At 42.4% G+C, this 13,956-nt stretch overlaps 1 protein-coding gene across 1 annotated transcript in view; it reads right to left on the bottom strand.

Annotated features, from left to right (window-relative positions):
- KCNJ16 (potassium inwardly rectifying channel subfamily J member 16) overlaps window positions 1-5,684 on the bottom strand; it is a 64,526-nt gene extending 58,842 nt beyond the window's left edge. The window contains exon 1 of the mRNA XM_004709173.3: window positions 5,604-5,684. The gene's annotated coding sequence lies outside the window, so the exon portion shown is untranslated. The remainder of the gene's footprint in view (window positions 1-5,603) is intronic.
- Window positions 5,685-13,956: the final 8,272 nt, after the last annotated feature.

The raw sequence follows: 13,956 nt of genomic DNA, 5'->3' as shown, positions 1-13,956 counted from the left end.
CAGTCTCAAAACCAAAAGCATCAGCTCATTTCGGTCCTATAAAGTCACCATGAGGCGGAATCAACTTGGTGGAAGTCAGTTTGTTTGTTTGTTTTGTTTTCTTTGTGTAAAGATTTCAAGATTTTGAAAGCAAATTGGTAGGTGGTACTCACAAGGCAGCTGGGGCGGGAAGCGATTGAAAGCACCCATCTTTCAGGAAGTGGGTCAGTGTTTAACGATTTGAACCACCAGGGATATTTTTGTATAAAAGCAATGCTTCTATATGGTGGCCCATGTCTGTCCTCTGAGAGCCCACGGTGCCATCCTATGATGTAGTTAGATGGAGGCAGAACTGATACACATAAACACTAAATTGCATGACCACATAGAACAGCATATAGGACAGATGAAGCATGTGGTATAAAGAGTGAGTTTGATGCTGCTAGAAGACTGGGACACAGATATATTTTAAAATAGTGTGTTTGCCCTTCAATGAAAGAAAAAAAGCATTTCCTCTTTGCCCACATGACATTATGAAAATCTGATGGCATTAAAAATGTTATTTTCCTGTATGTTGCTCTGGGTGAAGGTAGCACTTTAGGCACACTGACCCCAGAGAATGTAAAAATGTGCAACATTAGTGAAGTATGGTCCATCGTTTCTTTGACAGAATCTGAAGCTTCAAGCCAATGGCTAACAACTGGGTGGAAAAATATAAGCCAGGAGAACAAGGTGCTGCATTTTCAAATCAGAGGAGAAATAAGAGAGCATTTGTCAGAGAATCCTTAGGGCGAGGCACTGGCAACAGAACGATCTTGTAATTTAAGAAAATAATAGATAAGTTGTGTGAAGGAGGAGTTCAGTGTGAAAACAAGAAGGCACGGTTGAAACAAGCTGAATTCCAACAGCACACCCCAGACAAAATCAACACGCTATGAACTTGGTTACCAACTTAGTGCCCTTTTGGGGGGAAAAAAAAAGTTCCAAAGGATGGAATACTGTTTATAATTTATGCTATCAGAACACTGGACCATATCATTGCTCTTAAATGATTTAAAAACGTGTCTATCAGACTAAGGACAGGGAAGATGGGGTAGTCATCTTTGTATCCCAGAAGACTTAGCGCCATGGTAGTCAATGATTATTGATTGCCTAGGATCGTGGCTCTGATTGAAAAGCAGTGTCACGAGGACCTCAATTTACCATACTAGAATGTTTTTGTTCAAGGTTTACAGAATAAACCTTTGTTCTTTCTTTCAAAAACAACCAATGCAAGAGGAGCAAGAGAATGTTTGTGCTTCAGTTAACAGAAGACCTCCAATTAGGAAATGTCCTATCAAGCTGGGAAATCATTTGGAGTTTTTCAAACTCTCCTTAAAATAAGAAAAAGAAAACTGGGAATCAAGGTGATCGTATAAACTATTCTAAAGGCAAAATGAACCTTTACTTGAGATGGTTGGGCAAATCTATTGGGGGCTGTTTCTTACTTAGATGCTAGACATTATTTCCAGTACTCTTTTGTACCTGTAGACAGTTTCAGGCCGATTTATGGAAAGAGACCACCGTGTAGTCCCAGTTCTATTAAAAATGAAAAACCTCTATAAGAATGCTACTTAATGTTAGCTTTGACGATCGGTTTTAAAACAGAAAGCCCTAGGGTGGAAACAGAAAACCATGATACTTCATCTTCTTCATTTCAAAGAAGCTGTATAAAGCATATAATCATGCAGCCTTAGGTTAACAGAGTAAACAAAGCACAAGGCCAAGGATGCCTATAGTCTAAGGAATACTCAGAAAGTGAATTCTCCTCCAGGCTGCCTGAGGCTGGCCAGCTCATGAACCAGAATGAAGTGGTCTTGCTACAGCAGCGATTCTCAACCTGTGGGTCGCGACCCCCTTTGGGGGGTCAAACGACCCCTTTGGGGGGTCAAATGACCCTTTCACAGGGGTTGCCCGATTCATAACAGTGGCAAAATGACAGTGATGAAGTAGCAACACAAATAATGTGATGGTTGGGGAGGTCACCACGTGAGGAACTGTATGAAAGGGTCATGGCATGAGGAAGGTTGAGAACCACTGCTCTACAGGAATCCTTCACCACTATACATTTCACAGAGCAGGCAGGCAAGGTCATCCTGAATCTGGGCCCTCAAGCCTAGACACTTTGAATGAAAATTTGAGCTTATGGTCACCTCCAAACGCGCCTCAGGAAGACTGTTTTGAGCCCTGAGCACCGTGGTTTCCAACACAGGGAGTGTTTGCAGATGCCAAGGCAGGTGGACCGACTCGCAGTTCATGGAAGGCCAAGATGTGAGAGATGATCACATGCTACTCAAAAGAAGGGCACTGGGAGAAAACCTCCACCTTTGTGCTGCTGCCCAAGCAATGGGTTTCGCTTTCAACTTGCCTGTTGGCTCGTAACATCCAGGCTAAACCAGAGCGGGTCTGGTTTCTGTGACTATTATGAGATAACTCTTATAAGTCCCATGTCGGTGAGAAGATCAGTAGCCATGGCATGATCTTGGAGGTGAGATATCTTTTGATTTCCTCTGCTGGTCAAGTTCAAGTGGCTGTGACATGTCTTCATTTTGCTGCTGAAGTTCATAGCTGTCAAGTGCACGTCCTCGTGGTCCTCTCAGACAGAAGTACAACATATTGTCCAGCCTGCACCATCGTCCCAAGCAGCGACATGCCCAAACACATTGCAGCCATTGTATATGCTGAGTGCTTCCAACCCAGGAGCCTTATCGTCTAGCACAATATCAAACGATAGTTGAAGGTTATCCATAACATCACCAGGGCTACTTTCAAGAAGTAGATCATGAGGCTTTTCTTCCTGATCTCACGAAGTTCCACTCAAAACGGTGCACTATGGGTAACCTTGCTAGTTTTTGAAGGGCTAGTGGCACAACTTCCAACATTATAGCAAGCCACAAGCCACAACAGTACAACAAGCTGGCCGAATGATGATGGTGGCTGTTTTCATTCTCCCCATTTGTGTTGCGTTGGGGCATCCTTACTTCTATATCTTGTTCCTTCATATCCCCTACCCGACACCACAATACTCTTTCTTATTGTCTAACTATTCAAATCTACCCCTTCATCTGGCTACTTCTAATATCTCAATAAGCTTCTGATTGCAAATTCCTCTTTCTCTTGGGACAAGTAATGTTCCATCCACACAACTGCATCTGCCACCGTTCTTCTTACAGTTGTACTTCATCCACATTGGCTTCCTTGCTGTTTCTCATTTCTGCATGGCACAGTCCTGACTTAAAATATTGGAATACCTGTTCTATCTGAACGACTTTGCCCCAAAGAGATCCACCTTGCCCCCTCCCTCCCCACGACTGAATCTTTGATCAAATATCACCCACTTGCCAAGCCTTCTTTGACAGTACTACTTAAAAATAGAAACCTGTGGTAGGCAGCTTGGAGGGTGGTTGCCAATGATTATTTTCTGGAATGTACGTCTTGGTGCATGTCTTTGCCTTGAGTGTGAGCTGGAGCCCAGGGCTCGTGTTTTATGAAGATGATATGGAAGAATTCAGAGGAACTCGCCCTCAAGATTACATAAGAGGGACTCTGCATTCTGTCTTGTTTTCTCGCTGTGATGAAAGCCAGCGATCATGGTGTGAGTTGTCCTATCACTACCACCAAGTCAATGGCGACTCAGAGTGACAGCCTGTGGGTTTGACACTGTAATTGTTTACAGGCAGAGAAAGCCCAATCCTTCTCCCTCAGAGCTGCTGGTGGTTTCAAACTGGTAACCATGCGGATCACAGCTCAACCTGTAACCACTACACCACAAGAACTCCTGCCCAATGGGCAGGGACAGTAGGTCAGTCAATCCCACCTGTCAACAACCAGTTAGAAATTGTGTTTCTGCCTCCCCTAATCTCACTAGGAGTGGTAAAATTAGAATATTTTGTCTTTTATTTCTTTACCGATACGTTCTCATTGATTAATCTATATCTGGCACCAAGAACTCAGTTCATAGATATTTGTTGGCTGCATAAAATACCACATTGCTTAACACCAATTAACTGCTTGTCCTCCCCAACTAGCTCCAAAGTTTCTCAACAGTTTCACCATAATAAAAAGTCTCCCACCCAACTCCAGGTTTAGAGCATTTTTGTTGTTCAATAAATATTTACTAAGAATATGAATTGATGAAGAAATTAGTGAAAAATAGGAAAAATGGAATAAAAGGATGGTGGAATATTTTCATGAACTTTTTGAAGCCCCATTCTATATCTATTGTTTCCTACTGGAAGGAATATTTGTTGTCAATCCTTAATTTTCAAGTACCGTAATTCGTATCTGAGTCGTAACTTATACTCATTGACATATACAATGAAAGAAACATGTTTTCTTCCCCGCACAGTGTCCTTGAAAATGTGCATTCTTTCCCATAGCAAAACAAACTTATTTAGGAAAATGCATTAAAATAGCATATTGAATGCCCCTCCCACTCCAATCTTTGCTTCCAACCTTGAGTATTGCCCTGGTCTTATTGGTAGGAGACTAATGTCTTGGAGTTACCAAAATTTCCACATTCTAAAAATAAACTTGAGGATTGAGAGTTGAATTGAAATCCAGCACTTTCTCACTTTTAAATTCTTTTTTGACTTAATTTCAGAAATTCTATAAACGGTATTCTCCAAAATAGCTGTGGTTTTGACATTTTTATTGGTTCAAATTTGCCATAGAGAGTGACTAGCCCACTTTTCTCATAGTAAATGAGGCAAAATAAAAAACATCAATGGATTATGTTCTTCTTCCAATCTTGGCTCTCAGCTAGCTGTAAGGGTTATATTCAAAAGAAATTCTCCAGATCCATTTTCTTGAAGACCCATCAGTTTGTCAGATCAGAATTCACACATTCCAAATTCAACAGACTTATAGAAAAGCTGAACATCACCTCCATTTCCCCAATGGAAAGAACTTCCATTGTGCTTGGTAGAGAATTCTTGGGATCTAAAGAGCTGAGACTGGCAAGTTTACATTTTGCTGAACAAATACTCAAGTACAAAATGTTCAATGATCTTAATGGATGAGAAATAAAGTTGTAGAAGGATTTTGCCTAATGCAGCAGGAGGAAAGGATTATTTTTCCCAATGAAAATAACTCCAGACAGAATGGGTGGGTTATCTTTCTTTTCATATCACTACATGACATTCCCAGATTAATTTTCTGAAAATTTGAAATGAGATACTTTATACTTTTAAATGTGATTTTATACACACATATATATATATACATACACACACACATACACATGTCTATAAGAAACAATAATCGGCTTTTGAAAGAAACTATAGATTCTCCACCAAGTATGCATGTTACACATCTTCTAAAGAGCTCCATAAAGATAGATCGGGGAAGATTTTCAGATGATAGACACCCAGTTGAGACTACTTTTGACAAGGTGACAAAAGAACTCCTGAACGATGACACTCTCTTTGCTTCTGACTTAAAGCACTTCGATGGGATATCACGGTGATGTTTAGTTCATCACAGAGATTTGTTCTGCTGGACACAGCACGTTGCTAAGCAAAGAGCCAGTACAAGCAAAACACAGGCAGAATGAGTCTGTATAACAAAAATAGAGTCATACTTACCTTTCTTCAATCTCCCTTTAGAGCTTCTACAAGCTGGGTGCTCACAGCTGGGCAACGGTAAGAATGTCTCGTAGTTAATAATAAAGGAAAGAAAAACCCCAGCCACCAAGAACCAGGGTTAACCATTGACAATGGTTTGTCCCTAAAGTTCCACCCTGGGAATGTACATAGGCACCCCCTGGCATCTTATAAAGCAGGTGACAGCCGGTCAGCTGAGACCGAGGTTGCCTTGCCACCTCTACCCCTGGAGGAGGTTCAATGTGAAGGTCATTCAAGCATGCTTTGACTAAGCTTGCACGCAGTCAGGGTTACGAAGGAGGAAGATATTTTCTGGGCCAGAAATACGCTCGCCAGTGCCAGTAAGTGATGCAAATATTTACAGACAGGGTTGTTGCGGGCAATCCTGTGGCAGGTGTCAGACTTTGTCTGACAAAGAATCCTATGGCCCCAGAGGTGATTGTCTGCATCTTAAAAGGTGAGCCTGGGAATTGCATGCCAAGGAAAACTGAGACAGCTAACTTTCAACAGCCAAGCCTTGATTCACTCCTTGAATCAACACACCTCCAACGATAACTTACCTTGCGCAGGGCCATACCAAAGAACTGACCTTCACAGCTGAGATTTCCTGCTGCACGTAAGACCGAGACCACAGCTGGGGATACTCACGTGGACTCAGAGCTTGCCACTTCCACGCTAAATGAAACATAGATATTGGGCCAGGTCTCAAATGCATCCTATGGGGCTTACACAGTCCTAGTAATCAGTCCTAAGGGATTTAATCGAATCTGCTCAGCTGCCTGCATTCACCACCTCATGTCAGAAGCTAGTGTGTGAACTTGTGGAGTTGGCCTTCAAATGCTTGCGTCAAGGTAAAATTCCCAGGGATGTGAAAGGCAGACAAGGCACTGGAGAAATAACAATCCTGAGCTCTTTAGAACTGCGGTTGCTGAATCGAGGCGTCGTAGCCGTTCTAGTGCTGCTGTAACCGAATACCACAAATAGGTGGCTCTAACAAATAAAATTTTATTTTCGAAATTAAGAGCCAAGAAGAGTAGATTCAAGGCGCTGAATCCAAGGAGCAGCTATCTGTCTCTGTTGGATGTGGAAGTAGGTCCTTGTCTCTTTTGAGCTTCTACTCCTGAGGACCCTTCCTGTGGCTTGGCATCTCTCTTCCCCCACCTCTGCTTGCTCACTTGCTTATTTAATCCTTTCCGTATCTCAAAGGAGGTTGACTGAAGACACACCCTCCACTAATGCCCTTTCATTTAACATAACAAAGAAAACACATTCCAACATGGGATTATAACCACAGATGTTTTTTACTGTTATTTCATTGCCCTTGATTAGGTTCCAGTCAATAGCAACCTGATGGATAACGGAAGCAGACTCTTCCAGGTCCTTGCATCAGTGTGATCATTGAGTCATCTGCATTGTTTCAGCCACGATGTCACTCTCTCTCCTTTAGCTGTTTCCTTCCCCCCCCACCCACCCCACTCTCTTTCTCTTTTTGACCCTCTCCCATACCGAGCACGTTGTCCTTCTCCAAGGACAGGTGCCTTTGATAAATGTTCAAAGTCAATGCAATGACGTCTTGTACTCCTTGCTTCTAGTGGGCGTTCTAGCTTACTGCTTCCTGAACAGATTTGTTTGTTCTGGCAGTCCATGGTATATTTAATATTCTCCCCAAACACCCTAAATCAAAGACATCATATTTTTTTCTTGGGTCTTCCTTATTTTTTCGCCAGCTTTTGCATGCACGTGAAGCATTTGAAGATACCGTGGCTTGGGTCAGGTTTGCCTTAGTCCTCAAAGCTTTGCTCTAGACCACTTTGAAGAGGTTATTCGCCACAGATTTTCCTAATGTAATATGTGTTTGATTTCTTGGGTGCTGCTCATCAAAACAATTGGTTCACGTGGAACCACTTCACAAGTTAGCACATGATCAAGAACTGAGGTTATTGATGGAATAAGATGTTATTGAAGGAATAAACCCAAGCTGTGATGAAAGTATTGGTGAAAAAACGAAGCTCCAAATTTTAACCAAATATCCATCTAGATGTTTCAACAAATAAATGCAACATTGGAAGGTCTCACTCACTTATGCTAAGAAATTTAGAAGACAGATATGTGACCCCCACACTGGAAGAGATCCATATAGGTGCCCATTTGAAAGAAAGGTGATCCAATAGAATTTGGAAATGATCAAACAATATCACCAATAGCACGCGCAAGTAAGATTTTATTGAAGATATTTTAAAATTGATTGTAGTAGCAAATCAATAAGAAACGTCCAGAAACTCAAGATACGACTTGGAAAGAGGGATCACAATTCACTGCCACTGAGTGGATTCTGACTTATCATGGCCTGAAAGGACAGATTAAACCTTCCCCCTTTGGGTTTCTGAGACTCGGTCTTTATAGGAGTGGAAATGCTCGTCTTCATCTACATCCTATTCCAAGGGATCAATTCAAAAGCGTCCATTCTTCTACGGCCTTCTTATTCGTAGTGTCTAGCTCTTCCATACATAAGAGGCAATTGAAAAGACATTAGTTTGGGCAGACACACCCTAGTCCTCAAAGTGATTGCTTTGCTTTTTAAGATTCTGAAGCGGTTTTAACCTACACGTTTAAAAATCTGTTCATTTACTTTCTGCCCCTCCGAATTCCTGCCTCTCAGAGCTGGGATACTGACTCGGGTACCACGGATGCTTGAATCCTGTGGTTTCATCTGCTGGCACTTTCATGGTGTGTCCATCATTCCTGAGTACCTCACATTGGCTGGTGTCTCAGCTTTACTGTTTTGGTAATTAGCATTCGTGAGCCAAGATTAATGCTTTTTAGAGAATGAGGTAGTAATGAAAGGAAATGAAGTAGAAAAATCCCCTCAGTTGTAAATAACAATGCTGTAATTCAGCATGGAAAGGCTTTACAAAATAGTGTTATTAGTATTCTGGGTATCTAAACTACATTACAATTACACAGTATACAACTATACATATCACACCTTATTCTAGGATTAAAACTGATTCTAAATCTTACTAAGGATTCTATATGGTCTCATTCAGGAGGAGGTGCATAGGGGAAAGGTTGACTCTTCAAGTTATCACACTGGGTCACATCAATCCTAGTGTCACCACGGGAATGAAGGTATAGTGTTTTACTCGGAACAGGACTGGCAGCCAGGGGTCTGTGACTACACACCCAGCCTGGTCAACCCCTCAAATTTCAGGAGCCATTTCTAGGTTCTTAGCATAATTGTTGTTTGGTTTGGCTTCCATTTTCTGAAGGCATAAATGCCTGAGAAATGTAGGTTGGATTTTTAACATCACTTGCTAGATGTGTGTGTGTTTGGAAACCATTTAAACTCTGCATCCCAGCTTTGTCATTTGTAGAATGGGAATAGTAATAATAAAGATGAAAAATAATAGTATTTAATAATAGTATATAATAAGATAGTATATAGTATATAATAATATAGTATATAATAATGATAGTATGTAATAAGAATAACAACACTTGACTCAGAATGATGTGCCTGGTATAGGTAGAGTGTTCAAAATCTGTTAGCGGCCATTCAGGTTTTATGATTCTGATGGGAACACATGATTTGGAGTATGTTAACATGCTACAGGGTGCCTGTGGCAGTGTCTGAAACTCTCGAAGGCTTTATCTTACCAAACCCATCTAAAACCAAACAGCCTATTGTTGTCAAGTAGATTTTGGTTCATAGTGACCTTATAGAACAGTATAGAATTCCCCTACAGGGTTTCCAAGGCTATACATCTTTATGGAAGCAGACTCCCATATTTGGATCCCTTGGAGCAGCTGCTGGATTCCAACCACTGAGCTTTGGATTAGCAGCATAACTCTTGACCCCTCTACTATCAGAGCCCCTTGCTATCTTTTCAGTCACCTTGTATGTCAGGAAGCAATGTTTTCTGTGGGTGTCTTTCCTGCAAATTTGATGTCAATACACCAAACTCATTGCCATCGAGGCACCTCTCGCTCCTCGCCACCCGATCGGACAGAGTAGAGCTGCCCCTGGGGGTTTCTGAGGTTGCATTTTTTTCACGGGAGTAGAAAGTGTCATCTTTCTCCAATGGTGGGTTTGAACTGCTGACCATGTGGTTAGCAGGCCAATGCACAACCACTAGGCCACAAAGAGATACTGAAGTTATTTGAAGACCCAAGCAATGCTTACATCACTCTTCCATTTTTACGTCTCAGTGTGAGTTTTCACTGTGGCTTATCCATTCATTTGCCTTGGTTGTCTTGTGATTGCTCTTATGGGCTCCACTTAATTCACTGCTGGTTTGATTGATAACTGAATTCTTTCTATTAATACTCTGTCTCAAAGGACACAAAGGGGACATATACGCCCTCAGTTCTCCAAGGACCATTTCAAGAAAGGTGGCATTGTTGGGGTGAGTGCCTTGGATGATCTTGAGCAGATGAAGCATCCAAATGCAGGATAAAAGACCACAGGGGCGAGCCGTACAGGAGGCAAGAGGGGAGCATTGGATGGCCTCCCAACTCTAAAACTGACTCAGAGGATCATAGCGTGCGTGCCTTCACTCCTTTGTTTGAAGTAAATTCCCAGAACAGACACACCCAAGCTCACATGTACGTGGAAAAACACTTTCTAACGCCAAATCAAAATGATATCAGAAATCGGCCTGTCTGTTGCCTGTGTGCCTCCGAAATCGACCTTAGTTGAAAATTAACCTCACTGATGTTCACTTCTCCTCCCTGAAACCAATCAGAATGGAGGCAAATTGAAGGGCTATGTTATACTAAGAAAGAGTTGTCCAATTAAAGAAAGATGAAAGATTGATGAATTGTCTGTAAGAACTTTGAGTAACACATAAATATTCAACTGATTAGTACCGATGGATAATCTATACTTTCACTGCTGCTCAGTGATTAAGTTGCACCCTAAAAGTAGCATCAAAACAAAACTCAGACTCACTGTCATAGAGTTGATTCTTTATAGGAGTAGAACATCTTGTCTTTCTCCCTCAGCGCAGCTGGTAGTTTTGAACTGCTGACTTTGTGGTTAGGAGTTCAACATGTAACCACTACATCACCAGGGTTCCTTGAATCTTCACAACTACTAGCTCTGAAGCCCCTTCACTAATTAGTCCTCCCAGAATAAATAGTTCTGTGCCATGAAGCCATACAATTCACTATCCTCCAGCGCCTTGTTCCTACTTATGATTAATGAGTCCTCTCATGGGTCACACTAGGCGGATTGCATTTCTGTCGTGTCAATTTCTCTTCCCTTCTAAGTTCCTTTCATGAGCTCCTTTCTTACCTCGCATAAGCACTAATGCCTGGTTTATTTAACAGATCCTAGTGATATAAATAGAACAAAACTTTCTGAAAACACCGTTCCTTTCTATCTGTAAGGAGCCCTGGTAGCCCAGTGGTTACAAGTTCGACAGCTAACTGCAAGGTCAGCAGTTCCAAACCACCAGCCACTCCACTGGGGTAAGCTGGGGCTTTCTACTCCTGTAAACAGGGTTATGGGTTCAGAAGCTCACAGCGGACCATTCAACTCTGCCCTATGGGGGAGGTATGAGTGGACATCAACTCAATGGCAATGGGTTTGGTTTTAATATTTCTGTCTGTATATTACAGCTCCGTGTCACATGTCCGATTTCATTTCCCACAAATCCCCACTCGTGGATGGGGACTGAATGAATCTTGTAGATCTTTGAATCCAACAGTGTCTAGAAGAAAGCTCGACACAGATTGGTATTTGTAAAACAGGATTGATCATTTTGTGCTCACTTGCATAGCTACGGGGATTTAACAAGATAACGAGCTTCTTCTGCGTAACACGGTACTTGATCCTTAGCAAACGTGGGACTATTAATAGACCCAGATGACAACTCACTTGAGATTCCCACCCCTCTCCACCACCAGCCCTATGGATTCACTCTTAACTCTGTGGCAGTGATGTTGTCTTTGTCTCTGTTTGGGTGGAAAAATAAGGAAACATTGAGAAAATCTTAGAAATGAACGCATATCTTCATTAAACAAGCATACCATGTTTGGGGGCTACAGCGTTGCTACATTGGCTTTGACTTTCTTCTCCAGTGCACTGCCTTACTGGGCTTCACTATCATTGCCCATCCATCCCTACCTCTCTTGAGCTCCAAAGCCCTCTAGCTGCCCAAGTACCCATCTGTGTTAGGCAGGGTTCTCTAGAGAAACACAGGAGACTTATGATTTTATATAGATAAATGATAGATACGTTTATATAGGACAAAGGACCAGAACAGCTAATTAGTCCATAAAACAGTACAGAGGGTTCAGTTCAACTCACTTTGGTGGAACAGTTAATAAACTGGAAGTCCTTCAACTCACATGGGCTGCTGGGTCCAAGGTCAAGGAAGCAGATAGCTGAGTCTTCCCTCAGCAATGCAGGCAGTCTGCCCAGAGCAGCAATCAGCAGGGCAAGTCACCAACAGTCAGCAGCTCAGGAGCTTAGTGAAGCAGTGCTTGATGGGATAGCCAAATCAAGCAATACAAGACTACAGGATCCACCAGCCTCAAACTCAAGCGATGTGCATACCAGCAGCAGGGTGAAGCAGGTCTCAAAGGAACCTCAAGCTCTAGCAATAGGATCCACGGCTTGGATGACCCACAGGTAGTGCAACTTGCAAGTTGAGGCAGAGAACTAGCTTAAGTTCTGGTCCAATCACCAGAAAGCAAGAGAGAGAGGGGCAGGCCTTGGCCAGCCGTTTATCAGTTTGTCCTCCAATCAAACTGTGACCTTATTAATCACACATGTTCCTATTTGCCAGGTTGGCACAATAAACCTAACTATCACACCATAGAATATGGAAATGCTAGGTTGTGACTGAGATTTCCTCTCTCTTCCTGCTCCTGCCTCTCAAAGATTTTCTTTAGACCTCCCCTTTCCACTTGACGTTATTGTCAAAATGACAATCATCTCCTGAGAGAGAATCTTTCACCTTGAAATCAAATCACGCTACCAGGCTAAACGCTGCGTTATCTTTCCTGCAGGGATAGGGCAAGAGGGATACTCACCTTCGTTCTTTTGTGCTCCAAACCAAACTACTAAACTCACTGCCACTGAGTTGATTATGACTCCCAGTGACCTTGAAGGACAAGTTTGAACTGTACCTGTGAGTTACTGAGACGATATCCCTTTAAGAGACTAGAAAACCCAGTCTCTCTCTTGTGGAGCGGCTGGTAGTTTTGAGCTTTGGACATTGGGGTTAGCAGTCCAACACATGAGCACTAGGCCAGTAGGGCTCCCTTTCAGATCTCTACTAGTATCTATCATTTCCCCATGGGGGATTTCTTGCTCTGGTCTACATCTGCTCTTTCAAATCCCTTCAGTGCTTGATTTAAAACAGAATGTGTGTGGGTACGGCTTCATTAACATAACAAACACCATTTCCATCCACAAGAATGTTGTCTTTGTTGGTGTGTTAGACAGGGTTCTCTAGAGAAACAAAGCCAGAATGTTAATAATTTTATATATACTTATACAGATAGATAGATAGATAACATAAAAAATAAACAGTTAATTAAGTTATAAAGCAGTACAAATGGCTCAGTGCAACTCACTCCCGTGAGACAGTTGTGAGACACTGACAGTCCTTCAAGTCTTGAGGGCCGCAAGGTAGTCCTCTGTAGAGCAATTTAGGCCATCCAGGCACAGGCAGCAAACAGCAAGGTAGGTCACCAACAGTCAGCCAAATGACAGGGTCTGACAGTCCCCAGCTCAAGAGATGTAAATTCCAATGGTGGGGCAAAGCAGGTCTTGAAGGAACCTCAAATTACAGCGACACAATCCACGGATTAGATGTCCCACAGGTAGTGTAGCTTGCAAATTGAGGCGCAGAAAAAGCAAGGCAGCTGCACACTGGTCCGATGATCAAAGAGCAAGAGACAAGAGAGGTGAGGCTCCCTGAGTTATATCTCTCTGCACTTCAATTAATCCCACGTGTGTTTATCGGCCAGGTTGGCACAGGAAACTAAATACTTCAGCTGGTGACATCAAATTGGCTCCACTGACAGGGACCCTAGGTACAGTACAGCCAACCCAAACACTGCCTATCTTGCCCACCCCTTCCCCATCCAATAGTTGTTATCTTTGAGCCCATTGTGGCAGCTACTGTGTGGAACCCTTTTGTTGAGGGTCTTCCTCTTTAGCTGCCCTGTACTTGACCAAACATGATGTCTTTTCTCAGGAATGGACCCAGTACCTGAAAAAAAGACATCAAGGTTGCTAAGTAGAAAGGCAACTGAAAATAGAAATCTTGGAAATTCACAGGGACACTTCTACCCTACCCTATAGGGTTGCTGTGAATCT

Source organism: Echinops telfairi, unplaced genomic scaffold, assembly GCF_000313985.2.
Source record: "Echinops telfairi isolate 266 unplaced genomic scaffold, ASM31398v2 ScPeMD7_7458;HRSCAF=8496, whole genome shotgun sequence".
Classification (NCBI taxonomy): Eukaryota; Metazoa; Chordata; class Mammalia; order Afrosoricida; family Tenrecidae; genus Echinops; species Echinops telfairi.
This window is presented reverse-complemented; position numbering and strand designations above follow the sequence as displayed.